The sequence below is a fragment of the Hypanus sabinus genome, unplaced genomic scaffold (assembly GCF_030144855.1).
Source record: "Hypanus sabinus isolate sHypSab1 unplaced genomic scaffold, sHypSab1.hap1 scaffold_80, whole genome shotgun sequence".
NCBI lineage: Eukaryota > Metazoa > Chordata > Chondrichthyes > Myliobatiformes > Dasyatidae > Hypanus > Hypanus sabinus.
The window spans coordinates 76,660-93,602 of NW_026781651.1; the positions used below are offsets into that span (position 1 = coordinate 76,660).

The 16,943-nt window shown below is 45.3% G+C and overlaps 1 pseudogene; it reads left to right on the forward strand.

The window, feature by feature from the left end:
* Positions 1 to 3,078: 3,078 nt before the first annotated feature.
* Positions 3,079 to 16,943, forward strand: part of LOC132390183 (zinc finger protein 721-like) — a 641,047-nt pseudogene continuing 627,182 nt past the window's right edge.

Genomic DNA, 16,943 nt, shown 5'->3' on the forward strand with positions numbered 1-16,943 from the left:
TAAGGCTGGTCGAATATTATTTGCCCCAGGTATTAAATAAACGTTTTAAGTATTAAAAAGTCGTGGCTGAGTTATATAACAAAGGCTATAAACCTTCACTAAATTACCCCGCTCGCCTCAGGAATATTTTGAAAAATGAAATGTTGTCCTTCATCCACTTACAAGCTTTGTAAACTTATAACAGTGTAGAAAATTCAAGAGATTTGTGTTTAGGAATCTCAACCACAACAGCTCGTTAGTTCCGCTCTCTGTCAGTTCACCATCGCTTGAAAGCCGCCGATCCTTGAATGTGGGGGCGGAGATGCTGGAGAAGACAGCACCCCACTCGCTCCAAGGAGAGCCCGAATACGTGACCATGTCCGCGATCTGTTTGGATACACCGCCATGACGTTATAGCACCGTGACTTCATTCACTGACTCTCATTTCGGAAGGGGTTCATCCGGCCATCGCAGATACACCAACAGCTTCGCACTGGGAAGCGGCCGTTCACCTGCTTCGTGTGTGAGAAGAGACTCATTCAGTTAACCCACCTTGTGATGCTCCGGTGAGTTCACAATAAATAGAGGTCACATGTCTGTCCGGAGTGAGCAAAGAGTTTTACTCACTCATCCCAGCTGCTGCAACACCAGCAACTTCACATCAGGGAGGAAGTTCAAATCAGCTCCGTGTTAAATGTTTCACCATCTCGGTGACTGAAGGCAGCTGCAGGTCCATGAGGGACTGTTACTGTCAGATTCCGCAGTTCTTGCGGCTGCTCATCGCACACAGGACTGAACCCTGGTCACTGAGCATTTGAGGAGTCTGTTCTGCTGATGTTAGCCTTAAACTAGACTGGTGTTTAATACAATGCATCTGTGAAAGTTAAATCAGTTTTATCAAATCCCGTGCGTCAGGTACTTACTGTCTCTATCACACTCAAAATGCACACTAGAGAGGCCACTCAACCCATCTGATCCTTACCCATGCTTCTGTTCCATATCAGTTTATGAAAATCTACCCCTGCCGTTTCCCTCTCACTCTCCCTGATATGACAGGTTGCAACTAGTCACCACTCTGTGGGATAGGAGATTTCCCGTGAATTTCATAGAATAATAGAAATCTACAACAAATTACAAATGCTTTGCCCCACAATGTTGTGCCGACCATGTAACTTACTCTAGGAACTGTCTAGAATTACCCTACTGCATAGCCACCCATTTTCCTAAGCTCCATGTACCTATCTAAGAGTTTCTTAAAAGACCCTATTGTATCCGCCTCTACCACCGTCGCTGGCAGTGCATTCCACACACACACCACTCTTTGTTTTAAAAAGCTTGGCATTATCATCTCCTCTGTACCTACTTCCAAGCAGCTTAAACCTATTCGCCCTCGTGTTAGCCGTTTCAGCCCTGGGAAAAAGCCTCTGACTATCCACACGACCAATGCCTCTCACATCTTATACACCTGCATGAATTCTCTGCATGATTTTCTCCGGGCTGAACAAGACGATGAGCTCACTGTGGTTGTGACGTTGTTCAGGCCTCCGGACGAAGTTGGTTAAACTCCTTCTTCCCCGCTCTTTTCAATGTTTTGGGTCATTTTCAGCAATTTTAAAGGGCTGTGCCTCAGACAGCAGGGTTGTTGCAATAGATCACTAACGGAGTCTAGCTTCGATGTTAAAACCATTATCTTCATTGGCATCTACTCCAAATATAAAAGATTTTATAAAGAAATAAACAGAAATTAACAGTGTTAAGCGTATATATAGCTCCCAAACTATCAAGCTTGGGAAACAATGCTTAAAGTCTTAAGATGATAAAGTGGAAAAGTTCAGTAATCCACGGAATAAGTGAGTGAGAGGAGAGATTTGTAAATCCACACGAAAATGTAGAGAGAAGGTAATTACGAAGAATTCCACACACATTCCACGCTGGGTAAACGAAATCGCAGTCGCCGAAGATCTTAACCGTGGATTAGTTCCGAAATCCACTTCGAAATATCACCAGGTGACAGTGACAGGAATATCGTCTTCAAGTGGTTACCACAGAACACCCCGATTCCAGGTAAGGGCCGACAAAAGTGATACCACAGGATACTCCAACAAATCCACACATATGGATTATACGAAGTGACAGCCAGACATCCGTCGTGCATTGCGTGCCGATGATCAACCCAATCTTTTGGGCATAGCAGTGACAAGCTGAATTCTCTCTCACTCTCACTCTCTCTTCCTCTCCCTCTCCCTCTCTCCCTCACTCTCTCTCTCCCCTCCCTCTCCTCCCTCTCTCCCCTGCACTCTTGTCTCTGCTGCAGCGCATGTGTGACGTCACAGCTTCGCCTCACAGGCACTTAAAGCGACACTCACAGTAAACGAACCTGCGGTCTCGCAACACAATACACCTCTGAAGCCTGACAGCAGACTAGCGAGTGAAACTTCAATGGAGCAGAGTCAGAAACCAAGTTGCCAGTCAGGGATTTGGGGCTCCAGAAAGAGATGGGGCCTGGAGTTTACAAGGAGGAGGAAGAAGAGGAATCGAACCTGCAGGATGTGGCTACAAATGAATGATCAGACACATTTGGAAACTGCTTGATTGAGGTAAAAAAGGTGGTTAATTTCTGCAAAATACTGGAGGAAATCAATAGATCAGGCAGCAAATGTAGAGAGGAATAAATAGACAACGTTTAGGCCGAGCCCCTTTAGCATGCCTAGACTGTGTATTCCTCTGCTTAGTTGCTACCTGAACTGCACAGTTCCTCCAGCATTGTGTGTGTGTGTGTGTGTGTGTCTTTATTTCTGGCAACTGTAGAATCTCTTGTGTTTTATATCTGTCTTTGTAAGAGGGTTGTCCGAGAGGCATTAGATAAATGGAATGCCTGTTGATATTGAGTACATTCTTTTTGGGAGCTGCTTGCTACGTTAAATCAGCTACTGAGTTTTCTACATAGAAAGAAACCCGGCGGTGTGGACATGAAACTGGTGCTAGCAGGAATGTTTAATGGCACCTGGATTACCCATGAACCCCTGGGTTTAAAATTTCGCTGCTTCTGAAGCAACGATCATATGCGCAGGCATCAAGGTCGATGACGTCACAGAATAGCACGCATGCGCGCCGTACACAAAGGCGCTCCGGAGGATCGGTAAAGGTAGGAATGATTTTCCGGGCTGCTATTTTAAACACCGACTGCGGGACATTTGCTGGGAACTCCGGATATCGTAGCCGCAATCCTGGGACAGTCCTGCCCTCTTCCCTCTCTCTCAGCCCCGCGATCCGTACACGGGCCCCGGGGAGCTTCCGGTTGATGAGGGAATGGGAACAGATGGATCTCTCAGACAGAGCTGAGCTCCAGCTATCTAAATGCAAGGATTAGGAACTCGGAGAAAGGGAACAAAATCTTTTACATCAGCAGTTGAGAAAATCACCTTGGTTCTATCTCCGATCACAAACAAGAGAAAATCTGCAGATGCTGGAAATCCAAGCAACACACACAAAATGCCGGAGGAACTCAGCATTAGTACTCTTTTCCATAGATGCTGCCTGGCCTGCTGAGCTCCTCCAGCATTTTGTGTGTGTTGCTAGAGCTACCTCCTCTCGTTCTGCCCTTTTCTACCGGTGAGAACATGTTTTGTCCCATTCTCTCTGGGTACGTAATGATATCAAACAACTTTGTCCTGGGGAAAAAGCAGCTTTCACATTACAAATGTGCCAGACTCCAATGAGACAGACTACTGCCCTTCCCTTCATATTCATTGGCATTGCCATCCCTCAGTTCACCACCATCTGTCACTTGGGGGAGGGTTCAGGGGAAATACTTATGTACAATACGGAAACTGGTGTTGCAGTATTGTGGTGATGCAAAATTTGCTGGAGAATTTGCAAGTGGGGAGTGATATTTGGAAATCTGACCTTTGATAGTATCATTTAGCAAGCAAATCACATATGGACGGTTTGCAAAAGTTCTAGTGAGAAAATCCTTCATAACCCACAACAGGCCTGTTACATAGTTTGTGTGAGAGTGCCTATGAACTCGATCAATCCCAGAGGAGATCAAAGTTCTTATCGACAGTGAGTTGCTAGCTGTTAAAAGAAGTACCTCCCTATTTAAAATTCAGTGTGCACGTCTTGTTGTCAGTGGGTAAAAATTGCACAGCACAAGGTGTTTCAGCACACCGGTCATTACAAATTAGACGGGACATTGGTGGGAAGGAGGGGAGACCTCCAGTGTCCCTGATACCATCACCTACAAGACGTGCATCCAGCTGCAGCCTGTAACCCTGCACTTTAAGGAGCTGAAGCTGGAAATGGATGAATTCTGGATCATCTAGGAGTTGGAGGGGGTGACAGTTATAACATCAAGAGAGGTGAGTTACACCCAAGGTGCAGGACACAGTAAACTGGGTGAGAGTTAGAAAGGGGAATGAGGTTAAATAGCCGTCACAGAGTACTCTTGGGGTCATCTCATACAACAACAGGTAGACCACTTTGTAAACTGTTGGGGGGATTACCTGGCAGAGGAAAGTCAAATGTCCATATGTTCTCAACCCCAGATCCATTGATATCAATAGGGGTTAGCCTGTCTCCATTCCCTTTGTAGTCCACAACCAGTTCCCTTGTTTTTGTGACATTGAGGGAGAGGTTGCTTTCTTGACACCCAGACAAACGTTGTTCAAAACTCAGATAGAGTCAGCAGACAAATGGTTGAGCATGGTGCGATGAATGTGCTGAGCTGTGTATATCACAATGCAAGAAGCATTGTAGGAACGCCCGATCAGCTCAGGACAGGGAATTGTGATATTGTAGCCATTATTGGGACTTGGTTGCACCCAACACTCTGAGAGATTTAGAAGAGCAAACTTTGCAGAGATTGCAGGCTATGCTAAGAAACAAAGGTTGATATAGTAAGAGATTTTAACTTTTTATATATATAAGGACCAAATGGAATGTTGGCCTTTGTTACAAGGGGAATTGAATACAAGAACAAGGATGTTCTTTTGCATTTGTACAGGGCCCTGGTGAGACTACCCCTGGAATATTGTGTACAGTTTTGGTCTCCAGGTTTAAGGAAGGAAATTCTGGCAATTGAAGAAGTGCCACGTAGATTCACTAGGTTGATTTCTGGGATGGCAGGGCTGTCTCACGCAGAGAGATTGGAGAGATTGGGCTTGTACACGCTGGAATTGAGGAGATTGAGAGGGGATCTGATTGAAACGTTTAAGATAATTAAAGGATTTGATAGGATTGAGGCAGGAAATATGTTCCAGATGTTGGGAGAGTCCAGTACCAGAGGGCATGGATTGAGAATAAGAGGTCAGTTATTTAAAACAGAGTTGAGGAAGAGCTTCTTCTCCCAGAGAGTTGTGCAGGTGTGGAATGCACTGCCTTGGGAGACGGTGGAGGCCAATTCTCTGGATGCTTTCAAGAAGGAGCTAGATAGATATCTGATGGATAGGGGAATCAAGGGATATGGGGACAAGGCAGGGACTTGGTATTGATAGTGAATGATCAGCCATGGTCTCAGAATGGTGGTGCAGACTCGAGGGGCCGAATGGTCTACTTCTGCACCTATTGTCTATTGTCTATAAATGGGGTAGAGTTTGTCAAATGTGCCCTTAATCAGGATGTAGAATTCCCGACGTAGAAGTGTGCAATAAGCTGTTAGGAAAAGATCCATTGTTAGTGACTGAAATTAGTGTATGGAAACACTTCATATCTAGCAATCGTAACAACATAAGAGTCCAAGTAAATATGGAAAAAAAAGCGGGCTGGATGATGAGTTGAGACTCTAAATTGGAGAAAGGTCAATTCTGATGGTATCAGAAAGATCTAACAAGTGTGGATTGGGACAGGCTGTTTTTCTCGAAAAGCAGTACTTGCAAGTGGGAGTTCTTCAGAAGTGAGGGTATAGAGTTTGTATATGCCTGCCAAAATAAAAGTTGTCAGGTAACTGGTGCAGGGAACCGTGGTTTTCGAGAGATATTGAGGCCCTGGGTATTTTGTTCCTCTAAATATCTCAGACTGCTGGGTGCTACCAAGACTCATTAATGGCTACAGTATCATAATGCCACGCCCTGAGCTCATCTGACTTTTTGTTTTAGAAACTTTGTTTCTAAAGCTTTGTTTCTAAAAGCTTCCTAATAGTTTTTGCTCTTTTGTTTGCCCTCTCTTAGGTGTTTCTGTTGGCTTTGTCTTCTTATTCCAGCCACGGTTGTGTCCTCCTGCCTTTTCAATGCTTCCACTTCTTTGGAATGTATCGATCATTCAGGTCCCGAATTGCTCCCAGAAACTCCAGCCATTGCTGCTCCATTGTCACTCCTACCTTTTCCCTTCCAAACAAGTTTGGCCAGCTTCTCTGTCATAGAAATGTGGAGATGTTCAGTACAGGAACAGGCTATTTGGCCCATTTTGTCATTGCCAAAAGAACATTAAAGCTGTCTAATGCAACTACCTGCACTGGAACCATACCATCCCCCTACCATCCAGGCTCCCATCCAAACTTCTCTTAAGTGGTAAAATTGAGCTCATGTTCAGCACTTGTGCTGGCATCTTTTCCACACTCTCACGGCCAATTCAGTGAAGAGGTTTTACACATGTTCCCCATAAATTTCACCTCCCCACTTAACCCATCACTTCTGGTTGTCATCACACTTAACATCAGTTGAAAAAGCCTGCTTGAATTTACCCGTTCTATGCCCTTATATTTTTTCTACACAGGAACATAGAAAACCTACAGAACAATACAGGCCTTTTGGCACACAAAGCTGTGCCAAACATATCCTTACCTTCGCCATAGCCCTCTAATTTTCTAAGCTCCAGGTATCCATCCAGGAGTCCCTTAAAAGACCCTTTCGCTTCTGCGTCCACCAGGGCTGCTGGCAGCCCGTTCCACACACTCACCAATCTCTGTGTAAAAAAAAACTAACTTCTATACTTCTACCAATTCCTCAATGCAATGTATAATTTCCTTGTCTCTGTTTAGTGCATTTTTTAGGTGTATAAGATGATGAGGGGCATTGATTGTGTGGATAGCCAGAGGTTTATTCTCAGGGTTGAAATGGCTAACATGAAGGGGCATAGTTTTAAGGTGCTTGAAAATAGATACCGAGGGGATGTCAGGGTTATTATTTTTTGCACAGAAAGTGGTGGCTGTGTGTAATGCACTGCCAGCAGCGGTGGTCAATGCAGATACAATAGGGTCTTTTAACAGCCTCTTAGATAGGAATATGGAGCTTAGAAAAATAGAGGTCTATGCACTACGGAAATTCTACGCAGTTTCTAGAGTAAGTTACATGGTTGGCACAACATTGTGGGCTGAATGGCCTGGAACAATAGACAATAGATATTAGGTGCAGGAGTAGGCCTTTCAGACCTTCTAGCCAGCACCGCCATTCACTGTGATCATGGCAGATCATACACAATCAGTACCCCATTTCTGCCCTCTCTCCATATCCCTTGACCCCACTGTAAGGTGTCTATCTAACTCTCTCTTAAATGCATTCAGAGACTTGGCCTCCACTGCCTTCCGGGGCAGAGCATTCCACATATCCACCACTCTCTGGGTGAAAAAGTTTAGGCATCTCTGTTCTAAATGGCCTACTGCTTATTCTTAAACTGTGGGCTCAAGCTCTGGACTCACCCATCAGCGGGAACATGCTTCCTGCCTCCAGCGTGTCCAATCCCTTAATGTTCTTATAAGTTTCAATCAGATCCACTTTCATCCTTCTAAATTCCAGTTTATACAAGCCCAGTGGCTCCAATCTTTCAACATCTGACAGTCCCACTATTCCAGGGATTAATCTTGTGAACGTATGCTGCACTCCCTCCATAGCAAGAATATCCTTCCGCAAATTTGGAGACCAAAACTGCACACAATACTCCAGAACATGCTGTAGATTTCTATGTTCTACGTTGAACAGCGAAATAACTGTTTTTCTTTAATCTGTGCAGGTTCCATGATTTTAATGCCACTTTTCCACACTCCCATAGAGCCTTTCTCCATCTCCTGAGTAAACATAGATGAAAAAATATTTAAGATCTCCCCCATGTGCTTTCATTCCACATGTGGATTGCCATTCCGGTCTTCCAGAGGAACAGCTTTGTGCCTTGCAATCATTTTGCTCTTGATCTATCTCGAGAAACCCTGTGGATTATGATTCATCATTTCTGCAGGACAATCTCATGCCTTCTTTTAGCCATCTGGATTTATTTCTTATGTGTTCTCTTGCATTTCTTATCCTGCCTATCCCTGTTATACAACTTCATTTTATGCTTCACCAGGGTCTCAATATCTCTTGAAATCCAAGGTTCCCTACAGTTTTTATCTTCACTTTTTATTCTGAGAAGCAAATTCCCGCTTTGTACTTTAAAAATTTGGCTTTGAAGGACTCCCATTTACCAAACACACCTTTGCCATAAAGCAGCCTGTCCCAGTCCACAGTTGCCAGATCCTAGTGTTAATTCCAGGTGTTGATCCATGCCCTGAACACATCCACCTTTCCTACACTGGTATTGAAATATACAGGGCTCAGCATATTCACTGAACCATGCTCAACTTTTTCATTCCTGACTTTGTCTGAGGACTGAACACCAACTGTCTCCATCACCCCTCCACTATCTGTTCTGTTATTCAGGCTCCCATTCCCCCTGCAAGTTTAGTTTAGCCCCCCTTACCCCCACCTCCCTCCATGCAGCTCTCTCACATCTTTGGCTTTCCTCTCCCAGATCAATAAAAAGGAGGTGCATACCAGGTACAGGCAGACAGGAACAAATGGGGTTCTTATGAAATACAGGAAATTCAAGTGAACACTTATGAAAGAAATAAAAGAAGGCATGAGCTTGCCTGGGCAGAGAAGGTGAAGGAGAATCCTCAGGGATCCTGCAGATATGTTTAGAGCAAATAGATTGCAAGGGAAAAAATTAATCCTCTGCAAGATCAGAATGGTAATCCATATGAAGAGACAAAGTAGATGGGGGGAGATTATTTCTGCATCTGTATTTACACTGGAGATGGACACAGAGTCTATAGAAGTGAGGCAAAGCAGCAACAACTTCATGGACCTTGTGCAGATGACAGAGGTGGAGGTGTTTGCTGTCTTAAGGCAAATTAGCGTGGATAAATCTGCAAGGCCTGACAGGTTGTTTCCTGGGACTCTGCGGCGGACAAGTGCAGAAACTGTCAGGGCACAAGCAGAGACATTTAAATAATCCTCAGTGACAGGTGAGGGACTGGAGGATTGGAGGACAGCCAATGTTGTTCCACTGTTTGAGAAAGGCTCTGAAAATAAACTAGGAAATTGTACATTGATGAGCTTGACATCAGTAGTTACATTATGTGCTGGACCCAGACATACAAGTATTTGGATAGATGTGGACTGATTAAGCATAGACAGCATGGCTTTGTGCATGGTAGGTCATGTTTAACTAATCTTATAGAGTCTCTCGAGGAAGTTATCAGGGAAGTGGATGAAGGCAAGGCAGTAGATGTTGTCTACATGGACCTTAGCAAGACACTTGACAAAGTCTCATATGGGAGGTTGGTCAAGAAGTTTCAGTCACTCAGCATTCAAGATGAGATAGTAAATTGAATGAGACACCGACTTTGGCAGAAGCCAGAGTGTGGTAGCAGATGGTTGCCTCTCTGACTGGAGGCCTCTGATTAGTGGTGTGCCACAGAGATCAGTGCTGGATTTGTTGTTGTCTGTCATCTATATCGGTATTCTAGTGCATAGTGTGTTTAACTGGATTAGCAGATCTGTAGATCAAACGAAGATTGGTGGTGTAGTGGTCAGCGAGGAGGACTATCATAGCTTGCACTGTGATCTGGACCCACTAGGAAAATGGATTGAGAAATGGAAAATGGAATTTAATGCAGACATGTGTGAGTTGTTGAACTTTGGTCTGACCTACCAAGGGAGGTCTTTCACAGTGACTGGTCGGGCACAGAGGAGTGTTGTAGAAGAAAGGGACCTGGGAATACAAGTCCTTAATTCACTGAAAGTGGTATCACGGTTAGAAAGAGATGGAAAAAAAGATTTCAGCCCATTGTCTTTGATGAACCAAATACTGACAATAGATGAATGTTATGTTGACTTGTAGAAGACATTGGTGAGGCCTAATTTGGATTATTGTGTGCAGTTTTGGTCACCTACCTACAGGAAAGATGTAAAAGAGTTTCAGAGAGTTCAGAGAAATTTCACAAGGATGTTGCCAGGTCTGGAGAACTTGGGTTATAAGGAAAGATTGAACAGGTCAGGACTTTATTCTCTGGAATGTAGAAGATTGAGGGGAGATTTGATTGTGGTAGAGGGGGATAGATAGCGTAAATGCAAGCTGGCTTTCTCCACTGAGACAACAAGAGGACATGGGTTAAGGGTGAAACATGAAACGTTAAGGGAAGCATGAGGGGAACTTCTTCACACAGACGGTCTTCCGGATGTGGAATGAGCAGCTAGCACAAGTGGTGCATGCGAGCTTGATTTTAACATTTAAGAGGTTCGTGTAGGTACCTGGATTGGGAGTGGACAGTTTGAATAGTTCAGCACAAACTAGATGGCCCAAAGGGCCTGTTTCTGTGTTGAAATTTTCTATGACTGTGACAACAACCTGAAATAATACAAAAATTCACCCTAAGTCCTTTTAACAGCTGTGCGGACCAACCAGTCATTTCAGCAGGAATTTTTATATGGCGTTAAAACTGTGGCACATTAAGTTAATAATACATAAAAGAAAATCCCAGCTGCACGTCAAGAGACTATTTGTGTGAGACTGTTTCAGTTACTGTGGGGCCAGGCACCCATGCAGCTCAGCAGGAACAGGGAATAATACCAATGGAGAGAGTCAAACGGAGCCAGGGTATAAACTGGGTATAAACAGGGTATAAAATGCCCCATTCTTATAGAGACAGGAAGAACATCAGAGAATTGATGGTCATTCCAGATACCAGCACACTGTCCAGTCAGGAGATGATTTCAGACAGACAGACATACTTTATTGATCCCGAGGGAATTTGGATTTTGTTACAGTTGCACCAACCAAGAATAGAGTAGAAATATAGCAAAATAAAACCAAAAATAATTAAATGATAATAAGTTATGCAAAGTGGAAATAAGTCCAGGACCAGCCTATTGGCTCAGAGTGTCTGACATTCTGAAGGAGGAGTTGTAAAGTATGACGGCCACAGGCTGGAATGACTTCCTGTGACACTCAGTGTTGCATCTCAGTGGAATGAGTCTCTGTCTGAATGTACTCCTGTGCCTAACCAGTACATTATAGAATGGATGGGAGACATTTTCCAAGATGGCATGCAATTTGGACAGCATCATCTTTTCAGACACCACCGTCAGAGAGTCGAGTTCCACCCCCACAACATCACTGGCCTTACGAGTGAGTTTGTTGATTCTGTTGCTGTCTGCTTCCCTCAGTCTACTGCCCCAGCACACAACAGCAAACATGATAGCACTGGCCACCGTAGACTCGTAGAACATCCTCAGCATCATCTGGCAGATGTTAAAGGACCTCAGTCTCCTCAGGAAATAGAGACGGCTTTGACCATTCTTGTAGACAGCCTCAGAGTTCTTTGACCAGTCCAGTTTATTGTCAATTCGTATCCCCAGGTACTTGTAATCCTCCACCATGTTCACAGTGACCCTTTGGATGGAAACAGGGGTATCTGGTGCCTTAACCCCCCTCAGGTCCACCACCAGCTCCTTAGTCTTTTTCACATTAAGCTGCAGATGATTCTGCTCACACCATGTGACAGTTTTCCCACTGTAGCCCTGTACTCAGCCTCATCTCCCTTGCTGATGCATCCAACGATGGTAGAGTCATCAGAAAACTTCTGAAGATGGCAAGACTCTGTGGTGTAGTTGAAGTCTGAGGTATAGATGATGAAGACAAAGGGAGACAGGACAGTCCCCTGTGGAGCCCCAGTGTTGCTGACCACTCTGTCTGACGCACAGTATTGCAAGCGCACATACTGTGGTCTGCCAGTATTTATCTGTCTAACTTGGGATTAACCTCACTGTAACAGTGTGATACCAGATCAAAGCTTGGCAACTCAAGTAATCTCATCTGTAATGTTGTCCTAAACCCATTGATGGATTCTGTATATCTTTTTACAGGTTAAAAATGAGAAGAAATTTGTCTCCAGGAAGCTCAAACATGGCACACCAGTTTTGTTGACTCTGTCTAGATATTTAATAAGTGGAGCAAGGGATTCAATCGACCATCCTTCCTACTCACACTGTGGGGAGGGATTAACTTGGTCATTTGACCAACTGGCAAGCCCGTCATTTTACACAGGAAAAAGGCCATTCACTTGCTCAGAAAGTGGGAATGGATTCACTCAGTTATCTCAATTGGAAGGTACAAGTTCACACTGGGCAAGGCCATTCATCTGTTCTGTGTGTGAGAAAGGATTCAGTTGGTCTTCCCATCTGTGGACACACCAGTCAGTTCACACCACACTGGGCAGAGGCTGGTCATCTGCTGAATTTCTGGGAAAGGATTCACTCAGTCATTTGACCTAATGGCTCACCAGCGAGTTCACACCAGGGAGCGGCCGTTCACCTGCTCAGTCTGTGATAAGAGATTCACTCACTCTTCCACCCTATGGAAACACCAGCGAGTTCATACTGGGGAGAAGCCATACATCTGCTCAGTCTGTGGGAAGAGATTCACTGAGTCATCCACCCTACTGGTACATCAGCGAGTTCACACTGGGGAGAAGCCGTTCACCTGCTCTGTCTGTGGAAAGGGATTTACTCGGTTATCCCACCTACAGAGTCACGAGCGAGTTCACACTGGGGAGAGGCCTTTCACCTGCTCAGTCTGTGAGAAGAGATTCACTGATCCATCCAACCTACAGAGACATCATCGAGTTCACACTGGGGAGAAGCCGTTCACCTGCTCAGAATGTGGGAAAGAATTCACTGAGTTATCCAACCTGCAGAGTCACCAGCGAGTTCACACTGGGGAGAAGCCGTTCACCTGCTCTGAGTGTGGGAAAGGATTCACTGATTCATCCACCCGACAGAGTCATCAGCGAGTTCACACTGGAGAGAAGCCGTTCACCTGCTCTGAGTGTGGGAAAGGATTCACTGATTCATCCACCCTACAGAGTCATCAGCGAGTTCACACTGGAGAGAAGCCGTTCACCTGCTCAGAATGTGGGAAAGGGTTCACTCATTTATCCAACCTACGGAGACACCAGAGAGTTCACACTGGGGAGAAACCATTTACCTGCTCAGAATGTGGGAAAGGATTCAGTGAGTCATCCACCCTACTGGTACATCAGCGAGTTCACACTGGGGAGAAGCCGTTCACCTGCTCAGAATGTGGGAAAGGATTTACTGCTTCATCCACCCTGCATAGTCACCAGCGCGTTCACACTGGGCAGAAGCCTTTCACCTGCTCAGTCTGTGGGAAAGGTTTCACTCGGTCATCCAACCTACAGAGTCATCAGCAAGTTCACACTGGGGAGAGGCCGTTCACCTGCTCAGTCTGTGGGAAGAGATTCTCTCATTCATCCACCCTACAGAATCATCAGCGAGTTCACACTGGGGAGAAGCCATTCACCTGCTCAGTCTGTGGGAAGAGATTCACTCAGTCATCCCAAGTACAGAGTCATCTGCGAGTTCACACTGGGGAGAAGCCGTTCACCTGTTCAGAATGTGGGAAGGGATTTACTCAGTTATCCCAACTACTGAGTCATCAGCGAGTTCACACTAGGGAGAAGCCGTTCACCTGCTCAGTCTGTGGGAAGGGATTCACTGATCCATCCAACCTACAGAGTCATCAGCGAGTTCACACTGGGGAGAAGCCGTTCACCTGTTCAGAATGTGGGAAGGGATTTGCACAGTCATCCCAACTACTGAGTCATCAGCGAGTTCATACTGATGAGAGACCATTCCCCTGCTCAGTCTGTGGAAAGAGATTCACACATTCATCCACCCTACAGAGACACCAGCGAGTTCACACTGGGGAGAAGCCATTCACCTGCTCAGTCTGTGGGAAGAGATTCACTCGGTCATCTGACCTACAGAGTCATCATCGAATTCACACTGGGAAGAAGCCGTTCACTTGCTCAGAATGTGGGAAGAGATTCACTCATTCATCCACCCTACAGAATCACCAGCGAGTTCACACTGGGGAGAGGCCATTCCCCTGCTCAGTATGTGGGAAGAGATTCACTCGCTCTTCCACCCTGCAGAGACATCAGCAAGTTCACAATGGGGAGTGGCCATTGTTATGAATCCCTAGGTTTCATTTGCTGTGGACTGTCATTTGAAGAGAGAGACAGAGATTAAGAAGGTGAATCAGTCTGACTTACAGCTTATTTACATCGCTCGCAGCTTGTTTAGTTTTAACCGATGACACAGACACTCTGAGTCAGAAGGAGGAAAAACGGAAGGATCAAAATCCAGGAACCAGCGGCCAAGGGTCTGATGCGCCATCAATAACTCTCGGAGACCTGAGGCGAGATATGGGCTTTTATTAGCTGAAAAATTGAACACTCTCAGCAGCAGAACAGCAAGAGATCAAGGAGCCGTGCCTCCAATCTCCTTTATACAGGGGTCTGTGGGAGGACATAGGAGCAGTCAGCAAGGGGGGGGATCGGGACGTGTCCAGTCAGGTATATGTAGTTCACCACAGGGTCGCTCTTTAGAACTTTCCTATGCCCACAATGGTAGGTTAATTATCAATTCACCATACTTCGAATGTGTGGTTGTGACCCTGTTTGATCCATATCAGTGGATCTGTTTTGAGGTATCCTGTGAAGACCACTGACGTCTTAACCCTTGCCTAGATGTGGTGTGGTAATTCATTTGAAGACAATACCCCTTGTGACAAGTCACTTTCGGTAATAATTCATATGTGGATTTGGAATGATGACAGATAAAGTATACAGCAACTGTCCTCTCATTTTACCACCATGGAACCTGTGGAATTTGACATAATTGCCTTCTCTTGATATTTACCCTGGATTATCATCTATTCTGTGGATGAACTGAACTTTCGCACTTTACCATCTCAAGACTCCAAGCTTTGTTTCCCCTGAGCTCAATAGTTTGGGAGTTATATTTACACACGTCTATACACATAACACTGTTAACTTCTGTTTATCTTGTTTAATTTGCAATTTTTTTAAGTAGATTCTATTAAAGATAGTGGTTTTAACATCAAAACCAGACTCCAGGTGTAGTCTATTGCTGCTGGCTCGTTTCTAAAGCATTAAGGTTCATAACAAATTTGGGGCCTGCGTCTGGGATAGGACCAAATTTGGGGTCTATTGATCGATTTATTATCGATTTGATTGGGGAAATCCCTTTTGATTTATTTGTGTGTGGAAATCAGCAGCAATGGATACTGATAAATTTCTGGAAACGCCAACCCCTGAGGCATTAGTAAAAGCCAAAATGAATGAATTGCTGACTGTTGCTACTGGGCTGAATCTTAAGGTGTAAGGGTGTGTGAAGGACCAGGGTAAGTGTAAAACTGGGAGAGCAGGTAACGTTAAAAAAAAATACATGAGTTTTTTTTTAATATAATCTAGGCATCCACTCCCTTTTGCAGAGACTGGGATCCCTGGTTCAATCGGTAATGATGTTGTGCATTTCAATGTTCACCTCTCAGTCCTCAATTCTCTAAATGAAAGGGTTATCACATTTGATCTTTCTTCATATGATGACCCCACCACTCCAGGGATCAGTCTGGTGAATCTTCATTGCACTCTCTATAACAAACATTCTCTAACCTCTTTGTTAATCCTCTGTGGAATTAATTTCCATTTTCTTCTGCCCCGTGTTGCCTCAACCACTCACCCTGCACCCCGTCACTATTTCCACCTTCCCACCTCCTCCCTCGCATATATCCAACTCTCACTCCACATCTCTTGCCCCATCCGTACCCCTCACCTCTTTTTTCTGACTATTTCTGTCCACTCTCAGTCCAGAAGGAAGGTCTCAGCCTGAAATGTTAACGGTTCATTTCTCTCCACAGATGCTGCCCGACCCACTGAGTTCCTCCGACAGTTCGTTCTTTGGTCTATATAACCCTGTTAGTATGGGGAGTGGGATTCCAAGTACAATCTCAACAAAACACGCATAATTGTCACGTTTCCCGAATCATTGGCCCCACTTGCATGTCAAAAGTTTGCCGGTGTTTGCCCCCATGTGTGAATCCCTCTGCTCGCCACCACCGTGTGCTCAGACGGTTCCACAGATTTCCACCGGGACAAACATCCTGTCCGCCCCTCTCACACCATCTTTTTCCTATCAATAAAATCCCTCCTCTCCCTCCCCGCGGAACCGGCATCAAACCGACGGGCCGAACGGTCTCCTCCTACCTCTCAGCGATACATCAGACTCCGGCCGCGGGAGACGCTTCACAAACGCCCCAACTTCCCTCGGAGGGAAATTAAAATAAATCAGAAAGCGGACATTTACTCTGCTGTGATGGGGAGTTCGAGGTTGGAGTGGGGGTAACACCCTCTCGGCTTGTCCGCCTCTGCGACGGGTGGACGACACCGCGCACGTGAGGGCAGATCACGGTGTCAGGAGCGGGGGGGGGGGGGGGTCGTCGTGACGTCACCTGTGGTGGTGCGCTCACATTTAAAAGCACCTTATTGGGCGTTCCTTATGATTTCGGAGGGACAACAACATTAATCACGGGTTTCATCACTCAATCCAGTGTTGTGAGATGTAAAGTCCCCTGTTATGTGTCCGGCTGTGCCGTGTTGTTGGTGGAGTGGGCAGCGTGGTGTTTGTCTCGATTCGGGTCACAACACCAGAATTGCCAGCGGGGTCCACACACAGTGTATTAGCCAACAGAAAACCTCTCGTCCCTGCAGTCTTTGTCTCCTGGTGAACTCAACACCCTGACAGTGTGGACCATAGGTATCCTTCTTCACCCACCCCGTTTTTGTTCACTTTATGAACATACAATCAATCCGTGCACGGTATATAATC